Genomic DNA, 18,214 nt, shown 5'->3' with positions numbered 1-18,214 from the left:
ATGGGAGGGGGGTGTGATCTTCAGAGAGTAATGGAGATGGTTAATAGTATATTGTGCCCTTTCAACTTCAGCTCAAACTATGAAGCTAAAAGAAATCAAGGTTGACTGAGGGCAGCTGCCTCAAAAATGTCAATCATTTGTCTAGCTTCTACATCTGAGCCTATAACCCACTACATGAAGAACAGGCCAGGTCTCCATGAGGAAGAAACTTGTAATGCTGTGGCAAGCATATAGCAATGATTCTGCCAATCATTCCGCAAAGAAACCTATGACCATGTTCTTGTATAAGAGAAAATGCATATACTATGCATAGGGGAACACCAAACATTTTCAGGACTATTGGGCACAGAGTCTGAATTAACATTGACACAAAGGGACACAAAGTGTCATTTATGGCCCCCAAATGGAGTGGAGGTATATGTGAGCAGGTAATAAATGGAGGAGTCTTGGTCTAGGGCTGCTTCACAGTAAGTCTATTGGGTTCACACCCAGCCAGTGGTCATTTTTATGATCCACAAATGTATAATTGGAATGGCTATACTTGGTAGTTAGTAGTTAGCTTCATATTGGTTCCTTGGGTTAGAGCTCTTATGATAGAGAAGGGCAATAGAAAATCTCTGAAACTGTCCACTTCCCCATACAAGACAAGATAGTAAAACAATGTTGTCTCCTGGAGAGTGGAACAGATTAATGCCAACCATACAGACCTAACGGATAGAGGAGTGGTGATTCCCATAATATCTGTATTTAATTTGCTAGTCTGTGTTTAGCCCATATAAAAACCAGTTGGATCCTGAAAGATGACAGTAGACTATCACAAACTCAACTATGTACTAGCTCCATTTCTGGCTCCTGTACCAGCTGTGATATTGTTGATAGAGCAGGTTAACAAGGCCATCAGGTACCTGGCATGTGGTTATAGATATAGCAAATGTGTTCTTTTCAATTCTAATCAGAAATTATGATAGAAGCAGATCCCATTCATTTGGGTTGGACCACGGTGTACATTTTTAGTCTTGCCCTATGGCTGCATTAACTCTCCTGCTCCCTGTCATAAAATAGTCTGAACAATCTGAATATGCTGCAGAACATCCTACTGATCCAACATATCATGATATGGTGTTAATCAAACGGGGTTAGCAAGAAGTGAAAAGGACATTAGAGGACTTGGTAGGAAGCATGCATTCCAGAACATGGGAGATATACAAACATTCAAGGGCCGACCACATCAGTGAATTTTGAAGGGTCTAGTGGTCTGGAGAACTACAGGATATCTTCCCAATGTAAAGGACAAATTATTGCAACCCACATTTCTAACCACTAAGAAGGAAGTACAAGTCCTCCTAGGCCTCTACAGGTTCTGTGGAAAGCATATTACATATTTGGGAATACTGCTCTGACCCATATAATGGGTGACACAAAACTCTGCCACCTTTGGGTGGACTTCAGAGCAAGAAAGCACTCTAGCAGGCCCAGACTGCAGTGTAAGTAACTGTGCCATTTGGACCACTGTGATCCATAAGACTCTATTGTATTTAAATGTTTGCAGTAGTAAAATGACTATGCAGAGGTTATGGCAAATCCCCATATGAGAATCAATCACAAAATGGATCCCTATGTGGCCTAAACCCCCATATCATCTGTCACTGTAATCCTAGACCCTCTCCTTCAACTTATACTTAATGGCTATTGGGGAAGGTGGGCCACATTCAACCAGCTGGTAAAGGAGAAGAAAGACTGAGTTTGACTTACAGATGGGTTGGCTTGGCAGGTGGGTGGAAGCAGAAAATGGACTATGGCTATACTATGAGCCCACTCAGGAATGAAACAAAGATATATAGAAGAAATTATTCCAATCCAGAATTGGGAAAATCCCAAATTATATAGAGTGTTAGTCAGTACACTGGGTTATCCACTTGTAGAAATAGAAGTGGCCTAAGATAAGCATTTGTTCAAATTCATAGACAGTAGCTAGTGTTGTGGATATTTGGTTGGGAGCCTGAAAGAAGGAAGACTGGAAGATCAAGGATAAGGTAGGCTGAGGAAGAATCATTTTATTGGTCCTATAGGAATAGGAACAAACTGTGAAGATGTTTATATCTCATGGTGATATCCTTCAGAATGCACACATCACAGAAGTGTCACTAAACAACCAAATGGAATGATTCATGCAGTTGACAGCAGCAAGTATCTGTCATCAACTGCATAGTACTGGCACAATGTGCAGAAGAACAGAGTATCCATTGTATATCTGAAGAAAACAAAACTAATTTGATAAGACATATGCATCCCGATGTTTATAGCACCACTATTTACAACAGTCAAGACATGGAGGCAACCAAGTGTCCATCAACAGATTAATGGGTAAAGAACATGTGATACATACACACACACACACACACACACACACACACACACACAATGGATATTACTCATCCATAAAAAGAATAAAATTCTATCATTTTCAACAATATGAATGGACCCAGGACAAATCTGAAGGGTTTTTCTAGCTACAGAGCTCCTCATATAATGAGCTGAGGGTTTTGCTGTGACTTCATTACAGCTTAAATTCCCTCCCTTCCCAATCCTTATTCCTTTACTCACTCACAGGTATTGACTCAGAAAATACAACCCAATTAACTTCCTGCAAGTAATTGTCCATTTCAGAGTCTGGTTCTTGGGGAACTCCATTCTGTGACATATAACTTACAGCATTACAGTTTTGTTTAGCTTTTTATTAAATCTATCTGAAATGTAAACAAATGTTGTATAGTAATGAAGTTGTAACTACCAATTAGAAAAGTATGTAATATACTGGACTATAGAGACATGAATACTGTATTTATACATTCACTCAACCAATATTTATTAAGCACCTATATAAGCCATTATTCAAGGGGTAGGTATACAGTACTGCACCAGAGAAACACAAGACAGCCTCCTAATGGAGTTTGTGGTCTAACAGGTAAGAGAGACATTAAGCAAATAGATGCACCTTAATTATTTCATTACAATAGTAATAGGTGCAACAAAGGAGAAATAGACTATTGTGAACGCATATGACAAAGGAGAATGACCTACTCTAGGGATCTAGGGAAGAGCAACACTAGTAAACAGACATTTAGAATGAGATCTGAAGGATAAGTAGGAGTTAACTAACATGACAGTAGGGAAGAGGAGGGGATTCAATCTTACTTTTATTCCAAAATTGCTGTTCAATTTCATAGTCAATATATACACAAATACAAGAAGAAGCCTTGGGGGATCAAGAAAAGATGGAGGAGGAGTAGGATGTGGAAATCACCTTGCTCCCCACAAATACATAAAAAATACATTTATTGTGGAGTAGCTCCTGAAGAATACCTTCTGAATGCCAGCAGGATACCGACCTCCAAAAAGGCAAGAAAATTCCCATGTAATTGGGTAGTGCAAAAGAAAGAAGGGAATAAAAGAGACAAAGGAATCCTGAGGACACGTGCCCCTCTGGGAGGGAGCTGTGAAGTGGGGAAGCTTAAACACACTAGGAAGCCCCCTCACTGCCGGGGAAGGACAGGGAGAGCCTCGGAGTCTCCAGAGGAGAGAGCAACAATAGGTGTGCAGATGGCAGAGCAGAAATATTGCTGCATGGAGGAATCAAGCAGCACTCCTCAGCCAGAGATGCTAGTCTCCTCACCCGCAGCGGTGGTGAGGGCTGGGTGCTGAGGCTTGGGCTTTGGAGAACAGACACGAGGGAGAGAGCTGGGGCTGGCTGCAAGAAAACAGCCTGGTGTGGAGGTGTGCCAGCTAGATGGAAGGGAGTTTGGGGAAAAGCCTGGGCCTGACAGAGAGGCAGGGGACCTTGGTTTCTGAGTGCTTGGGAGGAGCTTGCATCTCTGAGAACTCACAGGCTGCAGAGCTGTACCGGTGCAGGAGCCACCCACAACCTGCAGCTGCTAGATGGAAACACAGAGACTGCCGCTGCACCCTACCACCTGCCACCGTGTGCCGCCGTGATTAGCTGCCTGCCACTGCGCCCCACCGCCCACTGCTGCCAAGAGTCCTGTGTGTAAGGCAGGTCACTGGCCACATGCTCCCAGCAGTAGGTGAAGCCCACCAACACCAAGGTTCCCGCATTCATGACTAACTTCCTTGGGAGAACACATGGAATACCTCAGACTCATGCCATCTTCTATTGATGCAGCATTCCCACAAATTTCAATCAGACTGCCATATCCCTCCCTTCCCCTGACCTGAAGTTTCAAGTGAACCCCAATCACCCTCCTTTGCTCCCTCTTGCCTGGGCAGGGAACTGACTCCTCAGAGCAGCCCACATGCAAAGAAGGGACCAAAACCAAAACTGATCCCTGAGGACTGCATGACCAAAGAAGAGAAAGGGAAACAACCACAGAGGGACAGATTTAATATCCACAATAGGCTTGATAGACCCTGAACCTATGGATCACCTGAATAGACGAGTGTTTCTACAATAGAGGCTGTAGACATGGGGGGAATTGTGGACTGTGGGGACAAATACACACAGGACTAATACCAGGTCACAGTCTTAGCCCTCTACAGTCCTCTCCACAGCAGGTGCAAAGACCTGCCTAGAAGTATAGGAGGACTTCCTAGAATGTTTGATTTGTTTCTTGTTTTATGTATTTGCTAGTTTAATCTTTACTGTATATATTTGTATGTGGATGTGCTTGTAATTGGTATGAGTACTCCCTTTTTGTTTTCTTTGTTCTCATTCTTTCTCTTTTCTTAGGTTTCTCTTCCACTTCTCTTTTTGCAAGTGCAAGTGTGCACATCTGCTTGTGTGATTTGGACTGGTTAGATTTCCTTTTACCACCAGTCTTAGGGATTTGTCTGTCCTTTCCCTTTCTTCCCTTTTTTCCCCTTTTGTTCTTTTCTCTCCTTCTACCTCTTTTTTCTCCATGCTGTGCAGCTTCCAGGGTCTTGGTGCCCTGGATGGGGGTCAAACATGGACCTCTGAGACAGCAGAGCAGACTCCATCATGATGGGCCACCAAAGCACTCCTAAGCCTATGGAATGTTAATTATCAAGTGCTCCCCCAGAGTTCTCAATCTCAACACCAAGCTCCAAATCCAAACAAAGGCCAGCAAGTTCCAGCGCTTGATACCTCAAGCCAAACAGAACGGAGACAAGAGGAATTTCTACTAGGCAGCATAGGGAAAGGAGACAGCAAATACTATAAATTAGACAAAATGAAAAAACAAAGAAACACTTTGCAGGCAAAGGAGAAAGATAAAAACCCACAAGGCCAAATGAAGAAGAAATCGGCAAATTGCCTGAAAAGGAATTCAGGGTAATGATAGTAAAGATGATCCAAAATCTCAAAAGCAAAAGAGAGAAAATACAAGAAACATTTAATAATAAGAACTAAAGAGCAAAAAAACAATAATGAACAACACAATAACTCAAATTCAAAATACTCTAGATGTTATAAACAGCAGAATAACTGAGGCAGAAGAACGAGTAAGTGACTTGGGAGATAGAATGGGGGAAATAACTGCCACACAGCAGGAAAATGAAAAAAGAATAAAAAGAATGGAAGACAGTCTCAGAGACCTTGGGTATAACATTAAATGTACCAACATTCGAATCATAGGCATCCCAAAAGAAGAAGAAAAAAAGAAAGTGTCTGAGAAAATATTTGACGAGATTATGGTGGAAAACTTCCCCAACATGGGAAAAGAAATAGTAAATCAACTCCAAGAAGTGCAGAGAGTCCCATAAAGAATAAACCCAGGGAGAAACACACCGAGGCACATATTACTCAAACTAATAAAACACAAAGAAAATATATTAAAATCAGCAAGAGAAAAGCAGCAAATAACATATAAGGGAAAACCCATAAGGATAACAGCTGAACTTTCTGCAGAAAATCTACAGGACAGAAGGGAGTGGCAGGAGATAATTAAAGTCTTGAAAGAGAAAAACCTACAGCCAAGAATACTCTATCCAGCAAGAATCTCATTCAGATTCAATGGAGAAATCAAAAGCTTTATAGACAAGCAAAAGTTAAGAGAATTCAGCACCACCAAACCAGCCTTACAACAACTGCTAAGGAACTCCTCTAGGCAGGAAACACAAGAGAAGTAAAACAGCTACAAAAACAAAGTCAAAACAATTAAGAAAATGGTAGTAGGAACATACATGTCAATAATTACCTTAAATGTAAATGGATTAAATGTTTCAAACAAAAGACACAGACTTGCTGAATGAGTACAAAACCAAGATTCTTATATATGCTGTCTACAAAAAACCGACTTCATATCTAGGGACACATATAGACTGAAAGGAAAGGGAACAGAAAAAGATATTCCATGCAAATGGAAGTCAAAAGAAAGCCAGAGTAGCAATACTCTTATCAGACATATTAGACTTTAAAGTAAAGACTATTACAAGAGAAAAGGAAAGACACCACATAGTGATCAAGGGATCAATCCAAGAAGAAGATAGAACAATTGTAAATACCTATGCCCCCAACAGAGGAGCACCTCAATACATAAGGCAAATGCTAACAGCCATAAAAGGGGAAATTGACAGTAACACAAGAATAATAGGAGACTTTAACACCCCACTTATACCAATGGACAGATCATCCAAACAGAAAATAAATAAGTAAACACAAGCTTTAAATGACACATTAGACCATCTCCACTTAATTGATATTTATAGGACATTCCATCCAAAAACTACTGAATACACTTTCTTTTCAAGTGCACATGGAACATTCTCCAGGATAGATCACATCTTGGGTCACAAATCAAGCCTCACTAAATTTAAGAAAATTGAAATCATTTCAAGCATCTTTTCTGACAACTACGCCATGAGACTAGATATCAATTATAGGGAAAAACTGTAATAAATACTAACACATGGAGGCTAAACAATATGCTATTAAACAACCAAGAAGTCACTGCAGAAACCAAAGAGGAAATCAAAAAATACCTAGAAACAAATGACAATTAAACACGATGACCCAAAACCTATGGGATGCAGTACAAGCTGTTCTGAGAGTGAAATTTATACCAATACAATCCTACCTCAAGAAACAAGAAAAATATCAAATAAACAACCTAACTTTACACGTAAAACAATTAGAGAAAGAAGAAGAAAAAACCCCACAGTGAGCAGAAGGAAAGATAATATAAAGATCAGATCAGAAATAAATGAAAAAGAAATTAAGGAAACAACAGCAAAGAACAATGAAACTAAAAGCTGGTTCTTTGAGAAGGTAAACAAAATTGATAAACCATTAGCCAGACACATCAAGAAGAAAAGGGAGAAGATGCAAAGCAACAGAAGTAGAAATGAAAAAGGAGAAGTAACAACCAACACCACAGAAATACAGAAGATCATGAGAGATTACTACAAGCAACTATATGCCAATAAATTGGAAAACCTGGAAAAAATGGATAAATTCTTAGAAAAGTACAACCTTCCAAGACTTAACCAGGAAGAAGTTGAAAATATGAATAAATCCATCACAAGCATTGACATTGAGACTGTGATTAAAAATCTCCCAACAAACAGAACACCAGGGCGAGATGGCTTCACAGGCAAATTCTATCAAACATTGGGAGTAGAGCTAATGCCTATCCTTCTCAAACTCTTCCAAAATAGAACAGAAGGAGGAACACTCCCAAACTCATTCTATGAGACCACCATCACCCTAATACCAAAACCAGACAAATATTTGACAAAAAAAGAAAATTACAGGCCAATATCGCTGATGAATATCGATGCAAAAATCCTCAACAGAATCCTACAGCACATTAAAAAGATCATACACCCTGATCAAGTGGGGTTTATCCCTGGAATGCAAGGATTCTTTAATATACACAAATTAATCAATGTGATACATCATATTAACAAATTGAAGGATAAAAACCATACAATCATCTCAATATGCAGGTAAATTTTTGAAAAAATTCAACATCCATTTATGATAAAAGCTCTCTAAAAAGTAGGCCTAGAAGGAAATTACCTCACCATAATAAAAGCCATATATGACAAAACAACAGCCAACATCATTCTAAATGGTGAAAAACTGAAAGCATTCTCTCTAAGAATAGGAACAAGACAGGGGTGCCCACTCTCACCACTATTCCTCAACATAGTTTTGGAAGTTTTAGCCACAGCAATCAGAGAAGAAAATAAAATAAAAGGAATCTAAATTGGAAAAGAAGAAAAATTGTCACTCTCTGCAGATGATACGATATTATACATAGAAAACCCTAAAGAAGCTACCAGAAAACTACTCATCCTAATCAATGAATTTAGTAAAGTAGCAGGATACAAAATGAATGCACAGAAATCTCTTGCATTCCTATACACTAACAACGAAAGATCAGAAAGAGAAATTAAGAAACACTCCCACGGAGAAAAAAGATGGTGGCTAAGTAGAGGGACGTGGAGTGCATCCCTCTCCACAGATGCATTGGGAATGCATGGAAGGACGCAGTAATTCCCAAAGAGAACCAGCTGAACACCAGCAGACGGCCTTGGACACCAGAAAGGACCACGGGGAGCCCGACATAGCCGGTAGGGAGGCATCTACGACGGCTCAAAGAGGGTGAAGCGGAGGAGCTGTGGGAGACGGGAGGGAGTGAGAAACAAACGGAGGGTCCGCAGCGCAGCTCAGCGTTCCCGGACCGAGACATCGATCCGTGGCTGAACGGAGGGTCCAGGAGCGGGAGCGTGGGAACCGGAGAGCTGGTTCAGGGTGAGAAACATTGTTGCCGGTAGGGTGACGGACCGAGAGGACAGGAGGGAGGAGGTCCGCGGAGAGGAGTGCCCGTCCCTGAGAGCTGCCCGGCCATGATGGCGGCTGGAGGCTGCAGGCTCACGCGCGCATAGCCTCTCTGTCTCTTTTGGCACCTCTGCAACAGGCAGTGGAGAGACGCCCTGTGGGCCACCTAAGGCGCTCAGGGATAACAAGCACCCTCAGGCGCTCAGGCGGGGCTAGATTAAAACTCCTTGCAACGCCAGCAGCAGGGAGGCTGCTGAGAGAAAAAAAAAAAAAAAAAAAAGCAACAACAAAAAAAAAACCTGAGAGAGGCCCAACTCAAAGACTTTCAGTTTACGCCTGAGCCACCAGCGTCCCTCTGCAACAGGCACCTCCAAGCCTGACTGAAACAACAGTGCGCCACTGCTCACTCACTCCCAGGAGAAGGAGCCACTATTGTACCCTCTCCCTCCCCACACACCGAGGCTTACAGACGAACAATAAAGGAACCTCTGCTGGTCACAGAATAATGCAAAAAAACCCAAGGCAAGGAGAAGGACACTTACAGCTGAGACGCTAAGAAAACAGAAATAGTAGTATCAATACCTATTGAATTGGTCCATTCTGGGATCAGTTCTGGATTTTTTTTTTTTTTCCTCCCTCTCTTTTTTTTTTTTTTATTTTTTTTTATTTTTTTCTTTTCCCTTATTAAATACGATCTTAGCCCTAAGGGATCTACAAGCTTTATAACATAATTTTTTAATGATATTTTTTATTCTTTTTTTTTTTTTTTTTGCCTTTTTATATACTTCTATATCTAGCTAAGCTTTTGGTAGTACGGGCAATATATCTCTCATACTTTCCTTTCATCCCTATCTTTTACACATTTCTATTCCTTTCTTTTTATTTGCATATTTCCAATCACACTACACTCTTCTGTTCCCCTTTCTTCCAGCCATTTTAAGTTTATTTTATCTTAACATACTTATCAGCAACACTATCGGTCTGCTCAGACTCCTTGCTCTATTCTCCAGTTGACGCACTGCCTTGGTATTTAATATTAGGCTTTTGTCTTTATCTTAGTTCTTAGTACAGTTGTCTAATTACATTCTGAGAATCTCCATTCTCTCTGGTGGTACTCTGGCTCTTTTCTATATTTGATCCTAGCTTACAAAATCTCCCTGGATTAATGTTTGTATGTGTAAGGTGTTATTTGTTTGTTTGTTTGCCTTTGCTTTTGTCTCTGATTTGTTCTGTTTCAGTTTTCAATTTCTGTAGGGTTTCTCTTTGAATATCTGATAGCACACTGGGGTTCTGTCAGGTCTTTCTACAGCCTTATGTCCTAACGAATTCAGTAATTGTGTGTCTTATACATGTATGTGTTTCCTAGACTTAATATTTCTTTAACCCAAGACTTGGACATTAGTCTGAGGCTTGGACAGTCTTCTATAAACACCTCTATCGCCAGGACAAGCAACCCCAAAAGATTGCACAACCATGAGGAAACAGAAACACCATGCAGGCAAAGGAGCAGGAAAAAAACTCACAAGACCAAATAAATGAGGAGGAAATAGGAAAAATGCCTGAAAAAGAACTTAGAGTAATGATAGTAAAAATGATACAAAATCTCAATAACAAAATAGAGAAAGTACAAGAAACAGCTCATAAGAACTCAGAAAAACAAACAGCAATGGATAACAAAATAACTGAAATTAAAAATATTCTAGATGCTATAACCAGCAGAATGACGGAGGCAGAAGAACGAATAAGTGAGTTGGAAGATAGAATGGGAGAAATAAATGCCACAGAGCAGGAAAAAGAAAAAAGAATAAAAAGACTAGAAGACAGTCTCAGAGAGCTCAGTGATAATATTAAGCATACCAACATTCGAATTATAGGCAACCCAGAAGAAGAAGAAAACAAGAAAGGGTCTGAGAAAATATTTGAAGAGATTATAATGGAAAACTTCCCCAACATGGGAAAGGAAATAATTCACCAAGTCCAAGAAGCACAGAGAGTCCCATACAGAATAAACCCAAGGAGAAATACACCAAGACACATATTAATCAAACTAATGACAATTAAACACAAAGAAAAAATATTAAAAGCAGCAAGAGAAAGGCAACAAACAACATATAAGGGAAAACCCATAAGGATAACAGCTGACCTTTCTACAGAAACTCTGCAGGCCAGAAGGGAATGGCAGGATATACTGAAAGTCCTGAAAGAGAGAAACCTACAGCCAAGAATACTCTACCCAGCAAGAATCTCATTCAGATTTGAGGGAGAAATCAAAAGCTTTCCAGATAAGCAAAAGTTAAGAGAATTCAGCACCACCAAACCAGCCTTACAACAAGTGCTAAAGGAACTTCTCTAAGTAGGAAACACAAGAAAAGGAAAACACCTACAAATACAAACCCAAAACAATTAAGAAAATGGTAATCGGAACACACATGTCAATAATCACTTTAAATGTAAATGGATTAAATGCTCCAACCAAAAGACACAGACGGGTTGAATGGATACAAAAACAAGACCCTTCTATATGCTGCCTACAAGAAACCCACTTCAGACCAAGGGATACATATAGACTGAAAGTAAAGGGATGGAAAAAGATATTCCATGCAAATGGAAGTCAAAAGAAAGCTGGAGTAGCAATACTCATATCAGACAAATTAGACTTGAAAGTAAAGACTATTAAAAGAGACAAGGAAGGACACTACATAATGATCAAGGCATCCATTCAAGAAGCACATATCACAATGGTAAATATATATGCCCCCAACATAGGAGCACCTCAATACATAAGGCAAATGCTAACAGCTATAAAAGGGGACATTGACAGGAACACAATAATAGTGGGAGACTTGAACACCCCACTTACATCAATGGACAGATCATCCAAACAGAAAATAAATAAAGACACACAAGCTTTAAATGACACGTTAGACCATCTCGACTTCATTGATATTTATAGGACATTCCATCCAAAAATGACAGAATACACTTTCTTCTCAAGTGCACACGGAACATTTTCCAGGATAGATCACATCTTGGGTCACAAATCAAACCTCAGCAAATTCAAGAAAATTGAAATCATATCAAGCAACTTCTCAGACCACAACGCCATGAGACTAGATATCAATTACAGGAAAAAAACTGCAAAAAAGACAAACACATGGAGGCTAAACAATTCACCCCTAAACAACCAAGGAATCACTACAGAAATCAAAGAAGAAATTAAAAAATATCTAGAAACAAATGACAATGAAAACACAACAACTCAAAACCTATGGGACGCAGCAAAAGCAGGTCTAAGAGGGAAGTTTATAGCAATACAGTCCTACCTTAAGAAACAAGAAAATGATCGAATAAACATCCTAACCTTACACCTCAAACAACTAGAGAAAGAAGAACAAAGAAACCCCAAAGTGAGCAGAAGGAAAGAAATCATAAAGATCAGAGCAGAAATAAATGAAAAAGAAAGGAAAGAAACCATAAGAAAAATAAATAAAACAAAAAGCTGGTTCTTTGAGAAGATAAACAAAATTGATAAACCATTAGCCAAAATTATCAGGAAAAAAAAGGAGAAGATGCAAAGCAACAGAAGTAGAAATGAAAAAGGAGAAGTCACAACGGACACCTCAGAAATACAAAACATCATGAGAGACCACTACAAGCAACTATATGCCAATCAATTGGATAACCTGGAAGAAATGGATACATTCTTGGAAAAGTACAACCTTCCAAGACTGAACCAGGAAGAAATAGAAAATATGAACAGACCAATCACAAGTATGGAAATTGAGACAGTGATTAAAATCTCCCAACACACAAAAGCCCAGGGCCAGATGGATTCACAGGTGAATTCTATCAAACATATAGAGAAGAGCTAACACCTATCCTTCTCAAACTCTTCCAAATTATAGCAGAAGGAGGAACACTCCCAAACTCATTCTACGAGGCTACCATCACCCTGATACCAAAACCAGGCAAAGATGTCACAAAAAAAGAAAACTACAGACCAATATCACTGATGAATATAGATGCAAAAATCCTCAACAAAATACTAGCTAACAGACTCCAACAGCACATTAAAAAAATCATACACCATGATCAACTGGGGTTTATCCCTGGGATGCAAGGATTCTTCAATATATGCAAATCAATCAACGTGATACATCATATCAACAAATTGAAGGATAAAAACCATTCGATCATTTCAATAGATGCAGAAAAAGCTTTTGACAAAGTTCAACATCCATTTATGATAAAAGCTCTCCAGAAAATGGGCATAGAAGGAAATTACCTCAACATAATCAAAGCCATATATGAAAAACCAAAAGCCAACATCGTTCTCAATGGGGAAAAACTGGAAGAATTCCCTCTAAGAACAGGAACAAGACAAGGGTGTCCACTCTCACCACTATTATTCAACATAGTTTTGGAAGTTTTAGCCACAGCAATCAGAGAAGAAAAAGAAATCAAAGGAATCCAAATTGGAAAAGAAGAAGTAAAATTGTCACTCTTTGTAGATGACATGATATTATATATAGAAAACCCTAAAGACTCTACCAGAAAATGGCTAGCACTAATTGATGAGTTCAGTAAAGTAGCAGGATACAAAATTAATGCACAGAAATCTCTTGCATTCCTATACACTAACAACGGAAGAGCAGAAAGAGAAATTAAGGAAACTCTCCCATTCACCATTGAAACGAAAAGAATAAAATACCTAGGAATAAACCTGCCTAAGGCGGCAAAAGATCTGTATGCAGAAAACTTTAAGACATTGATGAAAGAAATCAAAGACGACACAAACAGATGGAGGGACATACCATGTTCCTGGATTGGAAGAATCAACACCGTGAAAATGACTGTACTACCCAAAGCAATTTACAGATTCAATGCAATCTCAATCAAATTACCAATGGCATTTTTCACAGAACTAGAGCAAGAAATCTTACGATTTGTATGGAAACGCAAAAGACCCCGAATAGCCAAAGCAATCTTGAGAAGGAAAAATGGAGTTGGTGGAATCAGGCTTCCTGACTTCAAACTATACTACAAGGCCATAGTGATCAAGATAGTATGGTACTGGCACAAAAATAGAAAGGACGATCAATGGAATAGAATAGAGAACTCAGAAGTAAGCCCAAACACATATGGGCACCTTATCTTTGACAAAGGAGGCACAAGTATGCAATAGAAAAAAGACAGCCTCTTCAATAAGTGGTGCTGGGAACATTGGACAGCAACATGTCAAAGAATGAAATTAGAACACTTCCTAACACCATACACAAAAATAAACTCCAAATGGATTAAAGACCTACATGTAAGGCCAGACACTATCAAACTCCTAGAGGAAAACATAGGCAGAAAACTCTATGACATCCATCAAAGCAAGATCCTTTTGGACCCACCTCCTAGAATCATGGAAATAAAATCAAGAATAAACAAATGGGACCTCATGAAACTTAAAAGCTTTTGCACAGTGAAAGAAACCATAAACAAGATTAAAAGGCAACCCTCAGAATGGGAAAAATAATTGCCTATGAAACAATGGACAAAGGATTAACCTCCAAAATATACAAGCAGCTCATGAAGCTTAATACCAAAAAAAGCAAATAACCCAATCCACAAATGGGCAGAAGACCTAAATAGACATTTCTGCAAAGAAGACATACAGATGGCCAATAAACACGTGAAAAGATGCTCAACATCACTCATCATCAGAGAAATGCAAGTCAAAGCCACAATGAGGTATCACCTCACACCAGTCAGAATGGCCATCAACACAAAATCTGGAAACCACAAATGTTGGAGAGGGTGTGGAGAAAAGGGAACTCTCCTGCACTGTTGGTGGGAATGTAAGTTGGTACAGCCACTATGGAAAATAGTTTGGAGGTTCCTTAAAAAACTACAAATAGAACTACCATATGATCCAGTCATCCCACTACTGGGCATATACCCAAAGAAATCCATAATCCCAAAAGAAACATGTACCATCATGTTTATTGCAGCACTATTTACAATAGCCAGGACATGGAAGCAACCTAAATGCCCATCAACAAACGAATGGATACAGAAGATGTGGCATATATATACAATGGAATATTACTCAGCTATAAAAAGGGATGAGATGGAGCTATATGTCATGAGGTGGATAGAACTACAATCCGTCATACAGAGTGAAGTAAGTCAGAAAGAGAAGGACAAATATTGTATGCTAACTCACATATACGGAATCTAAAAATGGTACTGATGAACTCAGTGACAAGAACAAGGATGCAGATACAGAGAATGGACTGGAGAACTCGAGGTATGGGAGGGGGCGGGGGGTGAAGGGGAAACTGAGACGAAGCGAGAGAGTAGCACAGACATATATATACTACCAACTGTAAAATAGCTAGTCAGTGGGAAGTTGTTGTATAACAAAGGGAGTCCAACTCGAGGATGGAAGATGCCTTAGAGGACTGGGGCGGGGAGGGTGGGGGGGACTCGAGGTGGGGGGGAGTCAAGGAAGGGAGGGAATACGGGGATATGTGTATAAAAACAGATGATTGAACCTGGTGTACCCCCCCCCAAAAAATAAGTAAATAAATAAATAAGTAAATAAATAAATAAACTCAAAAAAAGAAGAAAAAAAAAGAAACACTCCCACTTACCATTGCAACAAAAAGAATAAAAATACCTAGGAATAAACCTGCCTAAAGAGGCAAAGGACCTGTATGCAGAAAACTATAAGACACTGATGAAAGAAATCAAAGGTGATACAAACAGATGGAGGGACACCATGTTCTTGGATTGGAAGAATTAACATTGTGAAAATGACTATCCTACCCAAAGTAATTTACAGATTCAACACAATCCCTATCAAATTACCAATGGCATTTTTCACAGAACTATAACAAGAAATTTTACAATTTGTATGGAGACGCAAAAGACTCCTGGATAGCTGGAGGAATCAGGCTCCATGACTTCAAACTATACTACAAGGCTACAGTGATTAATACATTATGGTACTGGCACAAAACCAGAAATACAGATGAATGACACAAAATAGAGAGCCCAGTGATAAACCCACACACATATGGGCACCTTAATTTTGACAGAGGAAGGAACAATATACAATGGACAAAAGACACCCTCCTCAATAAGTGGTGCTGGGAAAATTGGACAGCTACATGTCAAAGAATGCAATTAGATCACTTCTTAACACCATACACACACACACACACACACACACACACACACACACACTCAAAATGGATTAAAGACTTAAATGTAAGGGCAAACTATAAAAATCTTAGAGGAAAACATAGGCAGAACACTCTATTACATACATCAAAGCAAGATCCTTTTTGTCCCACCTCCTAGAATAAAGAAAATAAAATAAAATAATAAACAAATGGGACCTACTGAAACTTAAAAGCTTTTGCACAGCGAAAGAAACCATAAACAAGACAAGAAGGCAACCCTCAGAATGGAAGAAAATATTTTTCAATGAAGCAACTGACAAATGATTAATCTCTAATATATACAAGCAGCTCATGCAGCTCAATATCAAAAAAGCAAATAACCCAATCCACAAATGGGCAGAAGACCTAAATAGACGTTTCTCCAACGAAAACATGCAGATGGCCAATAAACACATGAAAAGATGCTCAACATCACTAGTCATTAGAGAAATGCAAGCCAAAACCACAATGAGATATCACCTCACACTCGTCAGCATGGCCATCATCAAAAAATCTAGAAACAATAAATGCTGGAGAGGGTGCAGAGAAAAGGGAACCCTCCCACACTGTTGATGGAAATGTAAAGTGTTACAGCCACTATGGAAAACAGTTTGGACGTTCCTTAAAAAAGTAAAAATAGAACTACCATATGACCCAGCAATCTCACTACTGGGCATATACCCTGAGAAAACTATAATCCAAAAAGAAACATGTACTCCAATGTTCATAGCAGCACTATGTACAGTAGCCAGGACACGGAAGCAACCTAAATGCCCATCAACAAATGAATGAATAAAGAAGATGTGGCACATATATACAATGGAATATTACTCAGCCATAAAAAAGAATGAAATTGAGTTATTTGTAGTGAGGTGGATGGACCTAGAGTCTGTCATATAGAGCAAAGCAAGCCAGAAAGAGAAAAACAAATCATGTATGCTAACTCATATATATGGAATCTAAAAAAATGGTACTGATGAACCCAGTGACAGGGCAAGAATAGAGATGCAGATGTAGAGAACAGACTTGAGGAGATGGGGTGGGGGGAGCAAAGGGGAAGCTGGGACAAACTGAGAGAGTAGCACTGACATATATACACTACCAAATGTGCAATAGATAGCTAGTGGGAAGCTGCTGCATAACACAGGGAGATCAACTGGATGATGGATGGTGACCTAAAGGATTGGGATAGGGAGCATGGGATGATTCATGGGAAGGAGGTGATATGGGGATATATGTATAAAAACAGCTGATTCACTTTATTGTATGGCAAAAACTGGCACAATAGTGTAAAGCAATTAAATTCCAATAAAGAGTTTAAAAAAAAAGGAAGCCTGAAATATGATTGTCAGTATTTTATAATATTGATGATAACAGTTAAAAATCCATGCATGCTCTTCATTCATTCATTCATTCAATAAACATTTTTGTAGATGTTATATTCAAGGAGTTTGTATAGATACTATAGGGAATCACTAAGAAATATGGCACCTTTCCTTTCCCTAAGTGTACTACGCAATAGTAAAGAGAAGAAGGCAAATGGTAAACATGATATGTTGTAAGTTCTACAGGAGAATCTTAGAGAGAAAGGAGATACTTCTGACCCATCTCAGGATGAAAGCTGATATAAATTGAAAATTACAAATTAAAAATAGAAGCAAATTATTAATCAGAACCATATTCATAATTTTATAATATAAAATATCTATATTATTTTATAAAACAAATTAATACACTTAAGGTATTTCCTTCTACCTATAATAAGGATTATTGAGCTCCTATTTTACATATATACGAAGTTGATGGCATTTTTTAACTAATTCATCCTATCCTACGTTTACAGGATAATTCTTATAAAGACAAAGGATTGCATTTATAACTAAAAATGATCCTCAATGCAAATATTAAGCGGGTCCAAGTTAATAACTGTTCTTTATGATAAATAATATTTACCCAAATTTGGATGTTCCTCCTCTGTAGTTAATTTTACTAACACCAGCAGCAACAACTATCATTTTTATACTGAGTTAGTGAGAAAGGTGAGATATTATTTCCATTGTATGAATGAGGAAACTAAGGCTCAAAGAGGTTAAGTAACTTTCCTAACCATATGGCAAGTAGTAAATGATAAACTCAAGACTATATTCCATGTCTTTTGAATATTGAGCCCCTACCCTTTCTATTCTATCACAATGCCTTATACTAGATCATCCTTGCCTGTTGTCCATTAATATGCATA

The sequence above is a fragment of the Hippopotamus amphibius genome, chromosome X (assembly GCF_030028045.1).
Source record: "Hippopotamus amphibius kiboko isolate mHipAmp2 chromosome X, mHipAmp2.hap2, whole genome shotgun sequence".
In the NCBI taxonomy this organism is placed as follows: Eukaryota; Metazoa; Chordata; class Mammalia; order Artiodactyla; family Hippopotamidae; genus Hippopotamus; species Hippopotamus amphibius.
The sequence above is the reverse complement of the archived record's forward strand: the minus strand, read 5'-3'. Positions refer to the sequence as shown.